Below are 20,768 nucleotides of genomic sequence, written 5' to 3'. Positions count from 1 at the left end.
ATTAAAAAGCAGAGACATTACTTTGCCAACAAAGATCTGTCTAGTTAAGGCTACAGTTTTTCCAGTAGTCTTGTATGGATGTGAGAGTTGGACTATAAACAAAGCAGAACGCCAAAGAATTGATGCTTTTGAACAGTGGTGTTGGAGAAGACTCTTGAGAGTCCCTTGGACTGCAAGGAGATCCAACCAGTCCATGCTAAAGTAGATCAGTCCTGGGTGTTCATTGAAGGACTGATGTTGAAGCTGAAACTCCAATACTTTGGCCACCTGATGAGAAGAGCTGACTTATTTGAGAAGACCCTGATGCTGGGAAAGAGTGAGGGCAGGAGGAGAAGGGGATGACAGAAGATGAGATTGTTGGATGGCATCACCGACTCGATGGACATGAGTTTGGGAAGGCTCCGGGAGTTGGTGATGGACAGGGAGGCCTGGCGTGCTGTGGTTCATGGGGTCGCAAAGAGTCAGACACAACTGAGTGACTGAATTGAACTGAACTAAGTAACATAAAGGCTACACTTGTCTAAACATTCTTACTTCTTTAAAATCATCTTGTGATGTCCCATTACATTTATAATTATAGCTGACTGCAGTGTGGTAACGAGTAAGATTTTCTTAATTTAAACAATAATGCTGATAGTATTGAATCTTCATTCATCTGCTGCTATACTAACAGCAATTATATTCAAAAGCTTCAGCCTACTTTTATTTTTAATATAAATGTATTTATTTTAATTGGAGGCTAATTACTTTACAATATTGTATTGGTTTTGCCATACATCAACATGAATCCACCACGGGTGTATATGTGTTCCCCATCCTGAATCCCCCTCTCATTTCCCTCCCCGTCTCATCCCTCTGGGTCATCACAGTGCACCAGCCCTGAGCATCCTATATCATGCATCAAATCTGGACTGTTGTTTCATTTCACATGATATTATACAGGTTTCAATGCCATTCTCCCAAATCATCCCACACTCGCCCTCTCCCATAGAGTCCAAAAGACTGTTCTATACATCTGTATCTCTTTTGCTGTCTCGCATACAGGGTTATCATTACCATCTTTCTACATTCCATATATATGTGTTAGTATACTGTACTGGTATTTTTCTTTCTGGCTTACTTCACTCTGTATAATAGGCTCCAGTTTCATCCACCTCATTAGAACAGATTCAAATGTATTCTTTTTAATGGCTGAGTAATACTCCATTGTGTATATGTACCACAGCTTTCTTATCCATTCATCTGCTGGTGGACATCTAGGTTGCTTCCATGTCCTGGCTATTATAAACAGTGCTGTGATGAATATTGGGTACATGTGTCTCTTCCGATTCTGGTTTCCTCAGGTTGTATGCCCAGCAGGAGGATTGCTGGGTCGTATGGAAGTTCTTTCTTTGGGATTGGAATGAAAACTGACCTTTTCCAGTCCTGTGGCCACTGCTGAGTTTTCCAAATTTGCTGGCATATTGAGTGCAGCACTTTCACAGCATCATCTTTCAGGATTTGGAATAGCTCAACTGGAATTCCATCACCTTCACTAGCCTTGTTTGTAGTGATGCTTTCTAAGGCCCACTTGACTTCACATTCCAGGATGTCTGGCTCTAGGTCAGTGATCACACCATCGTGATTATCTGGGTCGTGAAGGTCGCCACCTCATGCGAAGAGTTGACTCATTGGAAAAGACTCTGATGCTGGGAGGGATTGGGGACAGGAGGAGAAGGGGACGACTGAGGATGAGATGGCTTGATGGCATCACTGACTCGATGGACGTGAGTCTGAGTGAACTCCGGGAGCTGGTGATGGACAGGGAGGCCTGGCGTGCTGCGATTCATGGAGTCACAAAGAGTCGGACACGACTGAGTGACTGATCTAATATGATCTGATGGAAGTTCTATTTCCAGTTTTTAAGGAATCTCCACACTGTTCTCCATAGTGGCTATACTAGTTTGCATTCCCACCAACAGTGTAAGAGGGTTCCGTTTTCTCCATACCCTCTCCAGCATTTATTGCTGGTAGACTTTTGGATAGCAGCCATTCTGACTGGCGTGAAATGATACTTATTGTGGTTTTGATTTGCATTTCTCTGATAATCAGTGATGTTGAGCATCTTTTCATGTGTTTGTTAGCCATCTGTATGTCTTCTTTGGAGAAATGTCTGTTGAGTTCTTTGGCCCATTTTTTGATTGGGTCGTTTATTTTTCTGGAATTGAGCTGCTGGAGTTGCTTGTATATTTTTGAGATTAATTCTTTGTCAGTTACTTCATCTGCTATTATTTTTTTCCCATTCTGAAGGCTGTCTTTTCACCTTGCTTATAGTTTCCTTTGTTGTGCAGAAGCTTTTGATTTTAATTAGGTCCCATTTGTTTATTTTTGTTTTTATTTCCAATGTTCTGGGAGGTGGGTCATAGAGGATCCTGCTGTGATTTATGTCAGAGAGTGTTTTGCCTATGCTCTCCTCTAGGAGTTTTATAGTTTCTGGTCTTACATTTAGATCTTTAATCCATTTTGAGTTTATTTTTGTGTATGGTGTTAGAAAGTGTTCTAGTTTCATTCTTTTACAAGTGGTTGACCAGTTTTCCCAGCACCACTTGTTAAAGAGATTGTCTTTTCTCCATTGTATATTTTTGGGCTTTCTATTGATCTATATTTCTGTCTTTGTGCCAGCACTATACTGTCTTGATGACTGTGGCTTTGTAGTAGAGCCTGAAGTCAGGCAGATTGATTCCTCCATTTCCATTCTTCTTTCTCAAGATTGCTTTGTCTATTCATGGTTTTTTTGTATTTCCATACAAATTGTGAAATTATTTTTTCTAGCTCTGTGAAAAATACCCTTGGTAGCTTGATAGGGATTGCATTGAATCTATAGATTGCTTTGGGTCGTATACTCATTTTCACTATATTGATTCTTCCAATCCATGAACATGGTATATTTCTCCATCTATTAGTGTCCTCTTTGATTTCTTTCACCAGTGTTTTATAGTTTTCTATATATAGGTCTTTAGTTTCTTTAGGTAGATATATTCCTAAGTATTTTATTATTTTCGTTGCAATGGTGAATGGAATTGTTTCCTTAATTTCTCTATTTTCTCACTATTAGTGTATAGGAATGCAAGGGATTTCTGTGTGTTGGTTTTATATCCTGCAACTTTACTATAATCATTGATTAGTTCTAGTCATTTTCTGGTGGAGTCTTTAGGGTTTCCTATGTAGAGGATCATGTCATCTGCAAATAGTGAGAGTTTTACTTCTTCTTTTCCAATTTGGATTCCTTTTATTTCTTTTTCTGCTCTGATTGCTGTGGCCAAAACTTTCAAAACTATGTTGAATAGTAGTAGTGAGAGTGGGCACCCTTGTCTTGTTCCTGACTTTAGAGGAAATGCTTTCAATTTTTCACCATTGAGGATAATGTTTGCTGTGGGTTTGTCATATATAGCTTTTATTATGTTGAGGTATGTTCCTTCTATTCCTGATTTCTGGAGGATTTTTATCACAAATGGATGTTGAATTTTGTCAAAGGCTTTCTCTGCATCTATTGAGATAATCATGTGGCTTTTATTTTTCAATTTATTAATGTGGTGTATTACTTTGATTGATTTGAGGATATTGAAGAATCCTTGCATCCCTGGGATAAAGCCACTTGGTCATGATGTATTATCTTTTCAATGTGTTGTTGGATTCTGATTCCTAGAATTTTATTAAGGATTTTTGCATTTATGTTCATCAGTGATATTGGCCTGTAGTTTTCTTTTTTGTGGCATCTTTGTCAGGTTTTGGTATTAGGGTGATGGTGGCCTCATAGAATGAGTTTGGAAGTTTACCTTCCTCTGCAATTTTCTGGAAGGTTTTGAGTAGGATAGGTGTTAGCTCTTCTCTAAATTTTTTATAGAATTCAGCTGTGAAGCCCGTCTGGACCTGGGCTTTTGTTTGCTGGAAGATTTCTGATTACAGTTTCATTTCCATGCTCATGATGGGTCTGTTAAGATTTTCTATTTCTTCCTGGTTCAGTTTTGAAAAGTTGTGCTTTTCTAAGAATATGTCCATTTCTTGTTTCTACAATCAAGCTGCAAACGTCCCCTCCAGCTCCACATTGAAGAATATCTATTTAAAGCAAGAGTAGTTAAAATGTCTGGTTATATCTACCCAGCCCCCATTCATAGGGCAAAAGCTCTACCCAGGCCAGGAGTACGAGGCTCCAATTGTAGCATCTCCAGTTCTCTCAAAGGATAGAATTCTATGCTCAGAATACTATAGGCTACTGAGCTCTCAGAAACCTGCTCCTCAAGCAAGAATATAATTCCGAGCAAACTGGGCTACTGTTCCTGCTCCTGTTCCAGAACAGATGAACACAGGTTTAACCTAGAATGAAAGGTGTACCATCATAACAGAGGGCTCCACAGCTCTCTTCAAGTAAACTGACTCTATGTGGGAAAAAAAATGTGCGGGAAATTTCAATTGAAGTAAACTCCAAAGCTTAATGAATACATGATGATAAGCAATTAAGAGGAGACTGATGGTTCCATGAGAGCAAAATCTATCTGTAGACCAACTAGAAGGTTATTAAAAATAACCAAGGAAGGAAACAGTAAGAAACACACTTCAGAGGTTGGAACAAACCTCAAACACTGTCCTTTGCAGTCATGGTGCTGCCACAGCCAGTCAGGCAAGCTCCCTGCACCCCCCCCCAACTCCTACACTATAGTTTCAGAGACCCACCGCAGATGGTTATGACACACAGTCCATGCAAGTGACACCCCTTGTCTCTTTTGGCCTGGGAGGATGGCACTTCTAGACCCCACACGTCATCTCCTACACAAGGCATTGCTGTTAAGACTAGAGGAGGTAGATGCTTCACTGATACATAGAAACAAACACAAAGAGTCAATCAAAACAAGGAAACAGAAGAATATGTTCCAAATTAAAGAACAAGATAAAACCTCAGAAACAAGACCTTAATGAACAGAAATAAGTAATCTATCTGATAAAGATTTCAAAGTAACAGTCATAAAGGTACTAACAGAACTCAGGAAAAGATAGGATGAACACAGTGAGAACTTCAGCAAAGAGACAAAAACTGTAAGTACCAAAATTGTAGTCACAGAACTGAAGAATACAGTAGCTTAACTGGGAAACACACTGGAGTGATTCAGTGACACCCTGTATAGGAAGAAAATCAGATCAGTGACTTGTGTAGATAAAAATTCAAATAACAGTCAAGTTAAGAAGAAAAAAGGGCATCTTATTTGAGCCAAACTAAAGGTTATAATCTAAGAAATAGATGCTTAGAAATCTCTGACAACTGTTCCACCTGTTAGAAGTTGAAAGCACAGTCATGTACATTTTCAAGACAAAGGATTGCACAACAAATGAAATGCTGATATTTGCATAAAGTTAACCAAAGCTACATAGTCCAGGTAAGAATGTGCAAGGCAAACGTCAAGTCACAATAATCCCTACAGCATTGGGAAGGAACACTGTTCTTTTAAGAACTTATATTACTGGCATCAGAAGAGTGATATTTATGGCGAATCAGGCATTCCCATCTTTGAGGAACTCTAGTTAGTGTGTAATACAGATGCACACCACATATTAGCGAGGGTGGGAGGAGGCCAAATAGACACAGAGAATTTTATGTTTAATTTTCCTTGTCCTGCCTTTAAATATGAATTTTATTTCATCACCTGGAATGCAAGGGCAGAAAAATATCATCCAAAGGAGCAGCAAAAGACAAACAAAAATCATTTTTAAAAAAGAATTTTAATTTTGAAAAGTGAAGATAACTATTTTCAGGGTAGCAATGAAGATGCAGACATAGAGAACAAACTTGTGGAAACAATGGTGAAAGGAGAGGGTGGGATGAGTTGAGAGAGTAGCATTGAAACATATATGTTACCATATGTAAAATTAGATAACCAGTGGAAATTTGCTGTATGGTGCAGGGAGCTCCAATCTGGTGCTCTGTGATGATCTAGAAGGGTGGGTTGGGATGGAAGGTGGGAAGTGGGAGGTGGGAGGGAGGCGCAAGAGGGAGGGGACATACATATACCTATGGCTGATTCATGTTGATATATGGCAGAAACCAACACAATATTATAAAGCAATTATCCTCCAATTAAAAATAACTTTAAATTTTAAAATTACATAACCAATAAAAAGGATATAATGATTTTTTTAAGTGAAGATAATTTTAGGGACCTATGAAGAACATCAAGCAGGATAACACACATACTAGAGGTCCCAGACGGAAAAGCATGACAGAACGGGAAATAAAACTCTTTAAAGAAATAATGGCTGAAAATTTCCTGAATCAGGGAAAGGAAACAGACATCCAGGTGCTGGAAGCACAGAGTTCCAAGAAAGTTAAATGCAAAGAAATTCATTCCAAACACATTATAATTAAAATGTCAAAAACTAAAGATAAAGATAGGATCTTAAAAGTAGCAAGAAACAAGCAACTTGTTACATACAAGGGTGCCCTCATAAGATTACCAAGATTTTTTTCAGAGAAACTTTGCAGGACAGAAGGGAATGATATATTCAGATGCCTGAAAAAAAGAAAAAGAATTCCAAGCAAGAATAGTCTGCCTGGCAAGTTATTTTATAGAATTGAAGGAGAGATTTTTAGACCAGCAAAAGTTAAAGACGTTCATCACCACTAAATTGAACCTACAAAAACCGTTAAAGTGACTCTTTCAGCTTGATTTCCAAAATATACAAACAGTTCATACCACTCAATAACAGCAACAGGAAAAAAAAAAATGGGGAGATGACCTAAATAGACATTTATCCAAAGAAGACACAGTTGGCCAATAGGCACATGAAAAGATACTCATCACTCCTAATTATTAGAAAGATGCTAATCAAAACTATAATGAGGTACCACTTCATAATGAGCAGAATGGCCATCATTAAAATGTCTACAAATAACAAATCCTGAAAATGGTTTGGAGAAAAGGGAACCCTCCTACACTGTTGGTGGGAATGTAAATTGGTGCAGTCTTTATGCAAAACAGTACTGAGGTTCCACAAGAAACTAAAAATAGAGCTACCATATGATCCAACAATCTCTCTCCTGAGCATATATCTGCAGAAAACTCTTACTTTAGAAGATACATGCACACTATGTTCATGTCAGCACTATTTACAATAGCCAAGAGTTGGAAGCAATCTAAACGTCCATTGACCGATGAATGGATGATGTGGTACATATATACAATACAATATTAGGAATATTATTCAGCATAAACAGTGAAATAATAAAAAAGGAGAAAAAATCCATCTTTTAATGATGTTAAGACAAGCTTGCCTGATTCAAGATGGTGGAGCAGAACGATGTGCGCTCATCTCCTCCTGCAAGAGCACGAAAATCACAGCTAGCTGTTGAACAAGCATCGATAGGAGGATAGTGAAACCCTCAAAAAAGGATACCCTAAGTCCAAAGACAAAGAAGAATCCACATCAAGATGGTATAGTGGCACAATCATGATAAAGTCAAATCCCATACCCACCGGGTGGGTGACCCACAAATTGGAGACCAATAATGCCAAAGAGGTTCTCCCAGTGTTGTGAAGGTTTGAGCCCCACATCAGGCTTCCCAGACTGGGGGTCCAGCAAATGGCCTGGGAATCCTCAGGTAATCTGACCTTGAAGGCCAGTGGGATTTGATTACAGGACTTTCACAGGACTAGTGGAAACAGAGACTCCACTCTTGGAGGGCACAAGTCTTGTGTGCACCAAGACCCAAGGGGAAGGAGAAGTGACACCCACAGGAGACTGAAACAGACCTACCTGCTAGTGTTGGAGGGTCTTCTGTGGAGGCATGTGTCAGCAGTGGCTCACTGCAGGGATGGGGGCACTGGAAGCAGCAGTCTTGGAAGATGCTCCTTGGCTTAAGTCCTCTTGGAGGTCACCATTAACCCTACTATAGATCCCATAGACCCCATGCCAAACAACTAGCAGGGAGGGACGGCAACCCCACCATCAGCAGATAATTGGATTAAAGCTTTATTAAGCAAGGCCCTGCTCATCAGAGTGAGACTCAGTTTTTCCCATCCAGTCCCTCCCATCAGGAAGCTTACACAAACCACTTAGCTTCATCCACCAGAGGGCAGACAGAAGAAGCAAGAAGAACCACAGTGGCTAGAGTGAAAACCACACTACAGAAAATTAATCAGGATGAAAAAGCAGAGAATTATGTCCCAGATGAAGGGACAAGATAAAAGCCTAGAAAAACAACTAAATGAAGTGGAGATTAGTTTGATAGTGAAGATGATCCAGAATCTCAGAAACAAATGGAGAAGATGTAAGAAATGTTTATCCAAGACCTAGCAGAACTAAAAAACAAGCAAACAGAGATGAACAATACACTAAAAGAAATAAATTGCAGAATAACTGATGCATAAGAATGGATAAGTGACCTAAAGTACAGAATGGTGGAAATCACTGCTGCAGAACAGACTATAGAAAAATGAATAAAAAAAAAAAAAATGAAGACAGCCTATGAGACATTTGGTACAACATTAAAATCACCAATATTTCCAGTATAGGGGTCCCAGAAGGAGAAGAGAGAGAAAAAGAACCTGAGAAAATACTTGAAGTGGTAATAGCTGAAAACTTCCCTAACACGGAAAAGGAAATAGTCAACCAAGTCCAGGAAGTGCAGAGATTCCCAGGCAGGATAAACCCAAGGAGGAACACACTGAGACACATAGTAATCAAACTAACAAAAATCAAGGATAAAAGTAAGATATTAAAAACAACAGGGGAAAAAAGACAAATTACATACAAGGGAACCCCCATAAGTTTATTGAGAAATTCTAATTTCTCAACAGAAACTCTACAAGCCAGACAAGAATGGCATGATATATTTAAAGTGATAAAAGGGAAGAATCTACAACCAAGTATACTCCACCCAGCAAGCCTGTCATTTAGATTTGATGAAGAAATCAAAAACTTTCCAGATAAGCAAAAGTTAAGAGAATTCAGCACCACCAAACGAGCTTTACAACAAATGCTAAAGGAACTTTTCTAGGCAGGAAACACAAGAGAAGGAAAAGACCTACCTTCAGAAATAAACCCAAAACAATTAAGAAAATGGTAATACATTATGACAATTGTCCTAAATGTAAATGGATTAAATGAACCAACCAAAAGACATAGACTGACTGGATGGATGAAAATATATTTATCTAGTTTGTTTCACATTTTTAATCACTTTTTAAATCCAGATGCATATCAAAATTATCTTGGAATTTTTTTTTTAATTCAAATGCCCAGGTGTTGCTTTTTTTCTCCGAAGTTCCAGATGAATTTCTAATGAGCAGCCATATTTTAAAACAATTAGACCATATGATGATATATTACTTTTATCTAGTTTGTTTCACTTTTTCTATTTCATATTCAATATTCTCATTTCATTTAGTTTATGCTTTCCAATTTTTCCGTCTCTTTTTTCTGATGTTCTCTCTCAAGTTATCAAGTGTAGTAGAAAGCTTTTGTATACATACATATATATATATATATATTTTAGAAAACTTATAAATTTTTGCCTAGCTAAAAATTTTATGACATTTTGATTCCACTTGTTTGACAACATGAATAGAATGCATTTCATATTCACTCAAAACTTCAATGTAGTTCCATGTATTTTGTTATCTAGTATTATTGCTGAAACATTAGACAGTTTGTTATCTTAGTGATTTTTTAAAAATATTTGAATGAGGTTTGAAACTTCTAATCCAATTCTGACAATATAAAGAAGCACTATGTTGTCCAAAAAAAAAAAACTCATAGGAAATTAACATGTGATACAATCTTATTAACTGAAGTCCAGATGTTGTTGAAATTACAAAAAAAGACAAGCTTGAGTACAAAATGTGCCATGATTAATATGATACTAATCAAACAAAACTTTGTCTTGATGTTTAATATATATGTGTGCATGTGTGCTAAAAATCGCCTCAGTGGTGTCCCGCTCTTTGTGACCCTATGGACTATAGCTTACCAGGCTTCTCTGTCACGGGATTCTCCAGGCAAAAATACTAGAGTGTGTTGCTATGTCCTCCTCCAGGGAATCTTCCTGACCCATGGATCAAACCTGTGTCTCCTGGCACTCCAGCATTGCAGGCAGAGTTTTTACTGCTGAGGCACCAGGAAAGCCCCCTAAATATATACACAATTCTAAATATAACTGAATAAGGAAGATGCATGAAAATATATCTCAAGATTAGACAAATTCAGATATAATTGGAAAGTATTTTCCATTTGCATTCATATATTTTTGGAACAGCGAATGAGATCTTACAGGACTCATTTTTGATGAGGGAAATAACAAAAGGAAGGGAGAATAAATAGGACTGACAATGCCAGAAACAACTTCATCTCAGGAGACAGGGAGGTGTTGGGGACTTTGCACATTGCTAGTTATTTCCAGTCAGTCTCCCCTGCTCAGTATGATAGGGATGGAAACCAAGTAATTAAAAAATACTCTGATTTATTAATCGTTATTCTGAAAGTTCCTTTCTATCATAGTACCTAGAATCTTTGTCTTTGATTTAGTCAGACTTGATAACAGCCACCAGACGGCAGCAACTGCAGCTGCATCAAGTGTTTTGCTTTTTGAGCCAGGACCCTCTAAGAATCCTAAGCAGTTCTGTACATCCTTGCCTGAGTCATATCATTGACTTCACAATAATTAGACATTTACTTTTAGAGAAAAAATATTTTGGAATTATTTCTTTCATGTTAAAGTAGAATCTTAAACCATTAGAAAAGTGATTCTGCAGTATAAAACAAGCATAAAATATTATAACAAAGTTGATTATATCCCAGGAATACAGAGTTGGTTTCATATTAGAAAATCAACTAATGTAGCTCACACTCATAGAAAACATGGAGGAAATCATTATCTCAATAGAGTTATAAGAAACACTTGATAATGTCATGTTGGGTGTTAGTTGCTCAGTCATGTCTGACTTTTTGCGACCCCATGGGTTGTAGCCTGCCAGACTCCTCTGTCCATGGGGGATTCTCCAGGCAGGAATACTGGAGTGGGTTGCCATGTCCTCCTCCAGGGGTTCTTCCTGACCCAGGAATCAAACCAGGATCTCCTGCATTGCAGGCGGATTCTTTACCAGATGAGCTACAAGGGAAGTTCTGATAATGCAGAAGAGGCAAAATTTTACTCTGTCCTCTAGGGTCTTGGCTGGGCCTGGTAAGTATATTTACATGAGACAGAAAAATAGGAGAAAAGCATACAAATTTACTTACATACTAACATGACACAGGAGCATTTATAAAAGCATGAAGACCCAAAGTGACAAAACCTAAATGCTTTATACTAAGCTGAACAAAAAAGAGTCAATTGTGGAGAACTAGTAAATTGTGTGGGGAGGATAAAGGAAGTTAAAAATTATTGTAACAAAGTCTGTGTTGTACAGAATTCTCTCAGTCTCAATTCTCCATCCTTGATCATAAGAATGTCATGAGGGTTTATCTCCTGCTTCCAGGAAGAAAAAGAGGAGTCTCAGAGGCCTTCTTGCACCTTCTCATTTTGTTAAAATACCTTTTGGTTGAGAATGAGATGTGAAAGGATGAGGATCAATGTGGCATTTCATATGCTGATGTGGGAAAATAAATTGGCTAAACCTATTTGGATATGATTTGTTGTTATCTTCTGAAGTTGAGAAATATCCTATGATTGAGTATATTCAATTATAACAAGTAGTTTCATCAAACGCTGTCTATATTTTTAACAAAATATTTCATTTTGCATTCATATTTTAATGTATGGTAATTATCCTTCCTGATTTGCATATTTTTGAATCTCCATTCATGAGTTTTAAAAAGTTACAGCTGTAAAAAGCTATATAAAAATTTTTAAATTAACATTTTAATAATACATACCAGATTTTGTTGTTGTTCAGTTGCCCAGTCATGTCTGGCTCTTTGCAACCCCATGGACTGCAGCACACCAGGTCACCTTGTCCCTCACCATCTACCAAACCTTGCCTAAGTTCTATATTGCATCAGTGATGCCATTCAGCCATCTCATCCTGACACCCTCTTCTCCTTCTGCCCTCCATCTTTCCCAGGCTCAGGCACTTTTCCAGTGACTCAGCTGTTTGCATCAGATAACCAAAATACTGGAGTTTCAGCTTCAGCATCAGTCCTTCCAATGAGTTTTCAGAGTTTATTTCCCTTTAGATTAACTGATTTGATCTCCTTGCTGTCCAAGGGACTCTCAGGAGTCTTCTCCAGCACCATAGTTCAAAGGCATCAATTCTTCAGTGCTCTGCCTTCTTTATGGTCCCACTCTTACAACCGTATGTGACCACTGGGAAGAACATAGCTTTGACTATATGGACCTTTGTCGACAGGATAATGTCTGTGCTTTTCAACACACTGTCTAGGTTTGTCATAGCTTTCCTGCCAAGAAGCAAACATCTTCTGATTTAATGGCTGCAGTCACCATCCACTATGATTTTAGAGCCCAAGAAGAGGAAATCTGTCACTACTTCCACCTTTTCTCCCTCTATTTGTCATGAGATAATGGGGCCAGATGCCATAATCTTAGTTTTTTAATATTTAGTTTTAAGTCAGCTCTTTCACTCTCCTCCTTCACCCTCATCAAGAGGCTCTTTAGTTCTTCCCATACCAGATAAAACTTCTTAAATAAATCAAGTGCCATATCAGTATTAAATAAAGTAGATTTGAGTCTAATAAGATTATAAATGTGCATCTATATATGCAAGAAATGCATCTATATTAATAAAATATGTAACTAAATGGCATATATAATACAATAAAGCAAAAATTATTGCAATGGATAAAATAACCAAAGAAAAGCTCATGCAATATTTTAAAACAGTTTATGATATATCAAGAAAGCAAGTGTTAATGACATATGAATAAAATTAATATATTTTAGTTAACAAATATCTTCACAACATGAAAACTTATAGAGGACAAAACTTTCTCTGAGGCACTGCCACATAATATTTATCTCTATGGGCTGTAGGATCAGAAAGTTCAGTGTCCAGCCCTGGTCTTGGTTGTTTCCAACTCTGCGATGCCATGGACTGTAGCCTACCAGACTCCTCCATCCATGGGATTTTCCAGGCAAGAGTACTGGAGTGGGTTGCCATTTCCTTCTCCATTGTTACTGGCAATGTGAAATTAAACACATTACATAACTCTTCTAAGATACAATCTCTATACACATATTAATTTATATTAATAAATTATATATATATATGTTACCTTCACCATAAATCTGACTGGGTAGTGAAGAAAGTATATGTGTACTTTATATAGTAACTGCAATACATAGAAAGTATTTTTCATTAATATCAACTCTGAGAGAATGCTCATGGAAGCTTTCTAAAACTTGACTCTTTTCCAGGCAGGCCTCAAATCTAATACATAATTTTAAAAATCTAAGTATTGAGTGAAAGTTTAGCAAGATAATAATTTTAAAGTGAAAGTTGCTCAGTCGTGTCTGACTCTTTGCAACCCCATTGACTATACAGTCCATGGAATTCTCCAAGCCAGAATACTGGAGTGGGTAGCCTTTCCCTTCTCCAAGGGATCTTCCCAACCCGAGGATTGAACCCAGGTCTCCTGCACTGTGGGCAGATTCTGTACCAGCTAAACCACAAGGGAAGCCCAAGAATATTGGAGTGGATAGCCTATCCCTTCTCCAGTGGATCTTCCCAACCCAGGAATCAAACTGAGTTCTGCTGCACTGCAGGTAGATTCTTTACCATCTGAGCTATCGGGGAAGTTAATAATTTTAAAAGTTCTTTGAATCCTTGAATTATCCATTAGGCACACAAGGTGATGAAGATTCTTGCCATAATAGCAACTAATGTATGAAATATATAGTAATATGCTTACTGAAAAACCTGTGGCTCTCAAATATAGAAATTTCACACTACTAAAACTTATAGAAAAGATGATGCCACAAATCAACAAAGCAAGCATATAGATACAGAGAACTGATTAGTAGTTATCTGAGGGGAACAGGTCAACAGAGAAGATGAAATGAGTAAAGTGGGTCAACTGTAAGGTTATGGATGGAAACTAAATTTTTGGTGTGAGCATGCTGTAGTATGGCTTCCCAGGTGGTGCAGTGGTAAAGAATCCGCCTGCCAGTGCAGGAGACATAGGAGATGGGGGTTGGATCCCTTAGTCAGGAAGATCCCCTGGAAGAGGAAATGACAACTCACTCCAGTATTCTTGCCTGAAACATTCCATGGACGGAGAACCTTGGCAGGCTACAATCCAAAGGGTCACAAATAGCTGGACATGACTGAGCACACATGCACATGCATGTGCATACACACACACACACACACACACACACACACACATGCTGTAGTATATAGAAGTGGAAATGTAATGCTGTATTTATGAAACCTATATAATAATATGTTACAAACCAATGTTGCCACAATAAAAAGCAAATTTAAAATAGATGATGATGATAATGGTAATAATAATAATTAAAGCTACTATTAATTGAAAACTTTCTTATGCCAAAAGCTTGATTATAGTGTATTATGAGCTTCCCTGGTGGTTCAAATGATAAAGAATCTGCCTGCAAGGCAGGAGACCTAAGAGACATGGGTTTGATCCCTAAGTTGGAAAATCTCCTAGAGAAGGGAATGGCTACCTACTCCAGTATTCTTGCCTGGAAAATTCATTGGCCAGAGGAGCCTGGCTGGCTACAGTTCATGGGGTGGCATAGAGTCAGATAGGACTGAGTGACTAACTCTTTCACTTTGTTTATATTATTCAACCTTAAAACCATTCAAGAACCTCTCAAAATCTATGCTTAGTAGTAGTGCAGGACCTCAAAGCTAGGTTGTCTGATATCAAAGCAGTACTCTTACCGTGTTCTTACAAATGAGGATTGTAAACAAATCAGTGATTTCCTAAATGCAACTCTGCTGCTAAGTTGCTTCAGCCGTGTCCAACTGTGTGTGACCCCATAGACGGCAGCCCACTAGGCTCCTCTGTCCCTGGGATTCTCCAGGCAAGGATACTGGAGTGGGTTGCCATTTCCTTCTCCAATGCATGAAAGCGAAAAGTGAAAGTGAAGTCACTCAGTCTTGCCCGACGCTTAGCGACCCCATGGACTGCAGCCTACCAGGCTCCTCTGTCCATGGGATTTTCCAGGCAAGAGTACTGGAGTGGGTGCCACTGCCTTCTCCAAAATGCAACTCTGCTAAAGTGCAAATAAGAATTATTTTTAATGCAAAACAATTCTGAAGTTCACTAAAATAGTAATACTAGCTGAAAATTTTTTGGAAAAGATGTAGCTGTTTTAGGCATTAAATCTTATTTTTCAATAATCATGTGATACCAGCAGAAAGAGACAGCAAATCAATGAAAGAAACAAAAAGCTTGAAATATATCTAGTATGTATAAAATGTACTATTAATACATGGTCATACAATAAGTTCCATAAACTAAAAGAAATTAGAATTTATTAGGAATTTTATATATATTTTGGGCCCTATTGGCTAATATTTTACCAGAATACCAGTAATTTCTTGATCCTGCTTGGCTATGCACCCTATCATGATTTATCTGTAAAGTTTATTTGCTGGAAGTACGGTAGTAAGTTAGAAGCAAATTATTTAATTGGTGGGAACTGATTATCAGGTTGAACCTAAAGTATTTGGGGAAACCGTGGGATCTTGGAAGACATTCTCTTTCTGCCTACGTTCCATTATTGTACTAGGTAAGGGGGAAAAAACAACCTTGCCACTATGAAATTGAATATAACTCATGTGTGAGAGGAAGAGAAATTAAAGAACTTCTGGTCTGACCCGATGTGGGTAAGTATCAGAACAGTGACAAACCACACATATACAGTTTTAAAACAAGTGATTCACACCCATTAATACTTTCCTAAAAAAGTATTTAGGAATCTAGTATTTAGAATTTAGATTCCTAAATTCTAATTTTCTTTAAAGAAAAGAAATAAAACAAGAAAAAGTAGGGCAAAAACTTTCCTTTCCTCTCTATATTTTTTAAGTGTTAGAAAAAAAAATGGTTAGTTGATAGAAAAATTTTGAGTAAAAACCTCAGTTTACATCATATAGAAAAAGTATTTTATATTAACCAATATTTTAAAATAATATATAAGAGACTTCCCTGGAAGTCACAGCTAAGATTCTATGCTTCAAATGCAGGGGGTGTGGGTTCAATAACGGATTGGGAATGATGATCCTACAAGCCTCGCACCATGGCCAAAATTAAAATAAAATATTGATAATAAATTTAAAAACTGACATTAGAAAATATTTTATTTTCAGTGTATAAATATATATAATTTAAAAGAGAAAAGACTAATAAAAAGAATTGTACTGCTCTACACCAAAATGTTGATTAAAATGTTGAAATAGAAAAAAATGTTGAAATAGAAACCCAGAATATTATTTACACACATAATAAAAGGAGAACCATCAAATTTATTCTAGTTCCCAGACTGGCTCCATATCAATACCTCCATTCAGAAATGGTTGTTTTTAGGTTGCAAGATTACATTTAAAAAAAAAAAAAAAAAACATGCTTTGAAAGATATATTTGCATAATTAAAATTTTGGACCTATATTAGTATAGAGTTTTAGGTACACCAAGTTGCTTAATAACAATTTTCTCATTTGAAAATAGTGATTAAAAATGATTATGGCATATAGTACCTGTTCTTTATGTATCAGCTTTTATTATTATAAGATATATCATTTTATATTAAGAATAAAATGGGGCAAAAAATTAGTAGAATATTGACATATTTCCATCTGAAGAATTGTCCTCAAATATTATATTATGGGCCTCTGTTTTATAAGAATAGTAACTCTTTGGAAAACTCTTTGGGAATAGTAACTGTTTGGGAAATAGATGGGGAAGTAATGTCAGACTTTATTTTTGGAGGCTCCAAAATCACTGCAGATATATCATTCTATTTTTTTTCTTTTCTTTTTTTTTTTTGTTTTTTTATATAAATTTATTTATTTTAATTGGAGGTTAATTACTTTACAATATTGTATTGGTTTTGCCATGCATCAACATGAATCCGCCACAGGTATGCATGTGTTCCCCATCCTGAATCACCCCCCCGCTCCTCTCTCCCTGTACCATCCCTCTGGGTCTTCCCAGTGCACAGCCCCAAGCATCCAGTATCATGCATCAAACCTGGACTGGCTATTTGTTTCATATATGATATTATACATATATTAAGAAGAAAATGGGGCAAAAAAATTAGTAGAATGTTGACATATTTCCATCTGAAGAATTTTCCTCAAATATTATATTATGGGCCTCTGTTTTATAGGAATAGTAACTCTTTGGAAAACTCTTTGGGAGTAGTAACTCTTTGGGAAATAGATGGGGAAACAGTGGAAATAGTGTCAGACTTTATTTTGGGGGGCTCCAAAATCACTGCAGATGGTGACTGCAGCCATGAAATTAAAAGACGCTTACTCCTTGGAAGGAAAGTTATGACCAACCTAGATAGCATATTCAAAAGCAGAGACATTACTTTGCCAACTAAGGTTGTAGTCAAGGCTATGGTTTTTCCAGTGGTCATATATGGATGTGAGAGTTGGACTGTGAAGAGGGCTGAGCTCCGAAGAATTGATGCTTTTGAACTGTGGGGCTGGAGAAGACTCTTGAGAGTCCCGTGGACTGCAAGGAGATCCAACCAGTCCATTCTGAAGGAGATCAGCCCTGGGATTTCTTTGAAGGAATGATGCTAAAGCTGAAACTGCAGTACTTTGGCCACCTCCTGCGAAGAGTTGACTCATTGGAAAAGACTCTGATGCTGGGAGGGAGTGGGGGCAGGAGGAGAAGGGGACGACAGAAGATGAGATGGCTGGATGGCATCACTGACTCGATGGATGTGAGTCTGAGTGAACTCCAGGAGTTGGTGATGGACAGGGAGGCCTGGCGTGCTGCGATTCATGGGATCGCAAAGAGTCTGACACGACTAAGCGACTGAACTGAACTGAACTGAACTCTTTGGATGATACTCCTCAGAATACAAATCTGGAAATTTGGAGGATATACCTCATATCAAAAGTATTCTATGTAACTAACCATTACTATTCTGTTACTAATACACAGTGGGGCTGTTATCTTGTCCAAAGAAGTATCAGTTCACTTGCTTTGAATTAAAGAATAATTATTTTATCTACAGAAACTATGATTTAATATTATTCACACTGATATAATATTATTTTAATGAGTAAGAGCTCTTAATATTGAATTCCTAATCAAAGTTTCATTGAAATAAAAATATTGTCACATCAGAAGTTGAGAACATACAATGTTTTCATACATTTTAAGGAAATAAAATAATGATCTATATATCTGTATCTGTTAGACATATTATATTATAAAACTTAGAAAAATATTTGTTGTCATATATATAACTATCTTTGGTATAGTAATTTTATAAAAACAAGAATAACTAAGACAATTAGAAAACACAGTTTGTCCATTATATATTATAAAGGCATTACAAATATCAGTGAGAGAATCATTTACTGTGTAATATTCTTTTCACAGCATCTTTCACATCTCTATTTCTCAGACTGTATATTAGAGGATTTAACATTGGTATTATAAGGGTGTAGAGCACAGCTACAACCTTGTTCTTCTCTGGTGAGGAGATGGCTCCAGGTTGAGCATACATGAAGAACACAGTCCCGTAGAATAAGCTAACCACTGCTATATGGGAGCCACAGGTGGAGAAAGTCCTACTCCTGCCATGAGTTGAAGGCATCTTTAGGACAGTAGAGAGGATATATGCATAGGAAACCAGAATGACAGTTGTGGTGGTGATGATGATGAGAGCAGAAAGAATAAACAGTACAACAATGTTCACAAAGGTGTCCACACAGGAGATCTTGATCAGGGCTGGGACATCACAGGAAAAAGTGGTCCAATCTGTTTTCTCCACAGAAACGCAAACTAAAGGTGAAACTTGTTTGGACTGCAGCATTAATGCAGCCACAGACATAGGATCCAGTTACCAATTGAACACACAGTTTTGGGGACATTTGCACAGGATACAGGAGCAGGGAGCAAATGGCTGAGAATCTATCAAATTCCATTACAGCCAGAAGAAAGCTCTCAGTGGTGACAAACAGAGCAAAGAAGAAAAATTGGATGGCACAGCCTTTGTAAGAAATTTTCTTTTCATTAGACAAGAAGTTAGCTAAAGTTTTGGGAGCAATGACTGTGGAGTAGCAGAGATCTAAATAGGACAAGTTTCTAAGGAAGAAATACATAGGCATTTGAAGTCTGGAGTTCATCTTAATGACAACTATCATGCTGATATTTCCCACCAGAGTGACCACATAGACCAGCAGGCATGCTAGAAACAGGAGGATCTGTAGCTTTGGAGGGGTTCTAAATCCCAGCAAAATAAACTCAGTCACCTCTGAGAAGTTCCTATTAAACTTACTCTTCATAGCTGAGATAAAGGTAGGGCTGGAGAGATAGTAACATGAAAGAAATGAACAATCAGAATACATGTTGTAGTAAAAATAAGAAGGAAACAGCATGGGATAAAATCATTTCATACTATATTGTTTCTAATATTTAACAAATCATCAATGAAAAAAAAAAGATAACTATTTTTTAAAAAGTCTTCCTAGTGAAGAGTTAAATCTGACTGGTTATCCTTTTTCAGATATGCTTATTTACAAATATTATGGATTCGCTCTCCAAATGTGCTTTGGCAAAGTGGAGATTCTAAGAAAATGTTTGGAAATAGCCCTTTCCCCCTGGGTTTACTATCAGTTTGCTGGTGTTGAAAGCTGCCTCCTTTAATGAATGGTGTTTCCCACTTAAGATTTTACCTGGAGTAAAATCTGTTTAATTTATAATCTCATTTTATTGTTAATGATTAGTTTATCTACTTTAGAAAAATAATATGTAAATATTGTACCTGTCTTTCTATCTTTAGAAGAAACACTTCAGATCCTGACAAAAGCATGATCCTTTTTTTAAATTTTTTAAATTAATTCATTTATTATAATTGGAGACTAATTACTTTACAATGTTGAGGTGGTTTTTGCCACACATTGACATGAATCAGCCATCAGCGTACATGTGTTCCTCTGTCCCAAACTCCACTCCCACCTCCCTCCCCATTCCTTCCTTCTGGGTTGTCCCAGTGCACCGGTTTTGAGTGCCCTGTTTCACACATTGAACTTGGACTGGTCATCTATTTCACATCGAACTTGAACTGGTCATCTATTTCATATATAGTAATATACGTTTTTCAATGCCATTCTCTCAAATAATCCCACCCTTGCCTTCTCCCACAGAGTCCAAAAGTCTGTTCTCTATATCTGTGCCTCTTTTGCTGTCTCACATATAGGGTCATCATTACCATCTTTATAAAGTCCATATATACGTGTTAACATACTGTACTGGTTTTTTTCTTTCTGACTTACTTCACACTGTATAATAGGCTCCAGTTTCATCCACCTCATTAGAACTGATTCAAATGCATTTTTACACATTTACATCATATCCTTGTTTCTCCATTATTTTTGTGCCTATGGTGACATACACTCTTAATGGCACAGTTTGCTGAAAACAGAATGATTCTTGCTTATATTTCCTGAAGACAATGAAATCAGACTTTATTGTTTTCCTTCCACCCTTCTTTCCTTCCTAATTTTCTTCATTTGTTTCTTCTCTCTTTTGCTTATTTTGAATTTTTCAGATTAGAATGCAAGTGAAGAATT

At 37.2% G+C, this 20,768-nt stretch overlaps 1 pseudogene; it reads right to left on the bottom strand.

Annotated features, from left to right (window-relative positions):
• Positions 1–18,544: 18,544 nt before the first annotated feature.
• LOC102405464 lies at positions 18,545–19,481 on the bottom strand (annotated as a pseudogene).
• Positions 19,482–20,768: the final 1,287 nt, after the last annotated feature.

Source organism: Bubalus bubalis, chromosome 4 (assembly GCF_019923935.1).
Source record: "Bubalus bubalis isolate 160015118507 breed Murrah chromosome 4, NDDB_SH_1, whole genome shotgun sequence".
In the NCBI taxonomy this organism is placed as follows: domain Eukaryota; kingdom Metazoa; phylum Chordata; class Mammalia; order Artiodactyla; family Bovidae; genus Bubalus; species Bubalus bubalis.
This window is presented reverse-complemented; position numbering and strand designations above follow the sequence as displayed.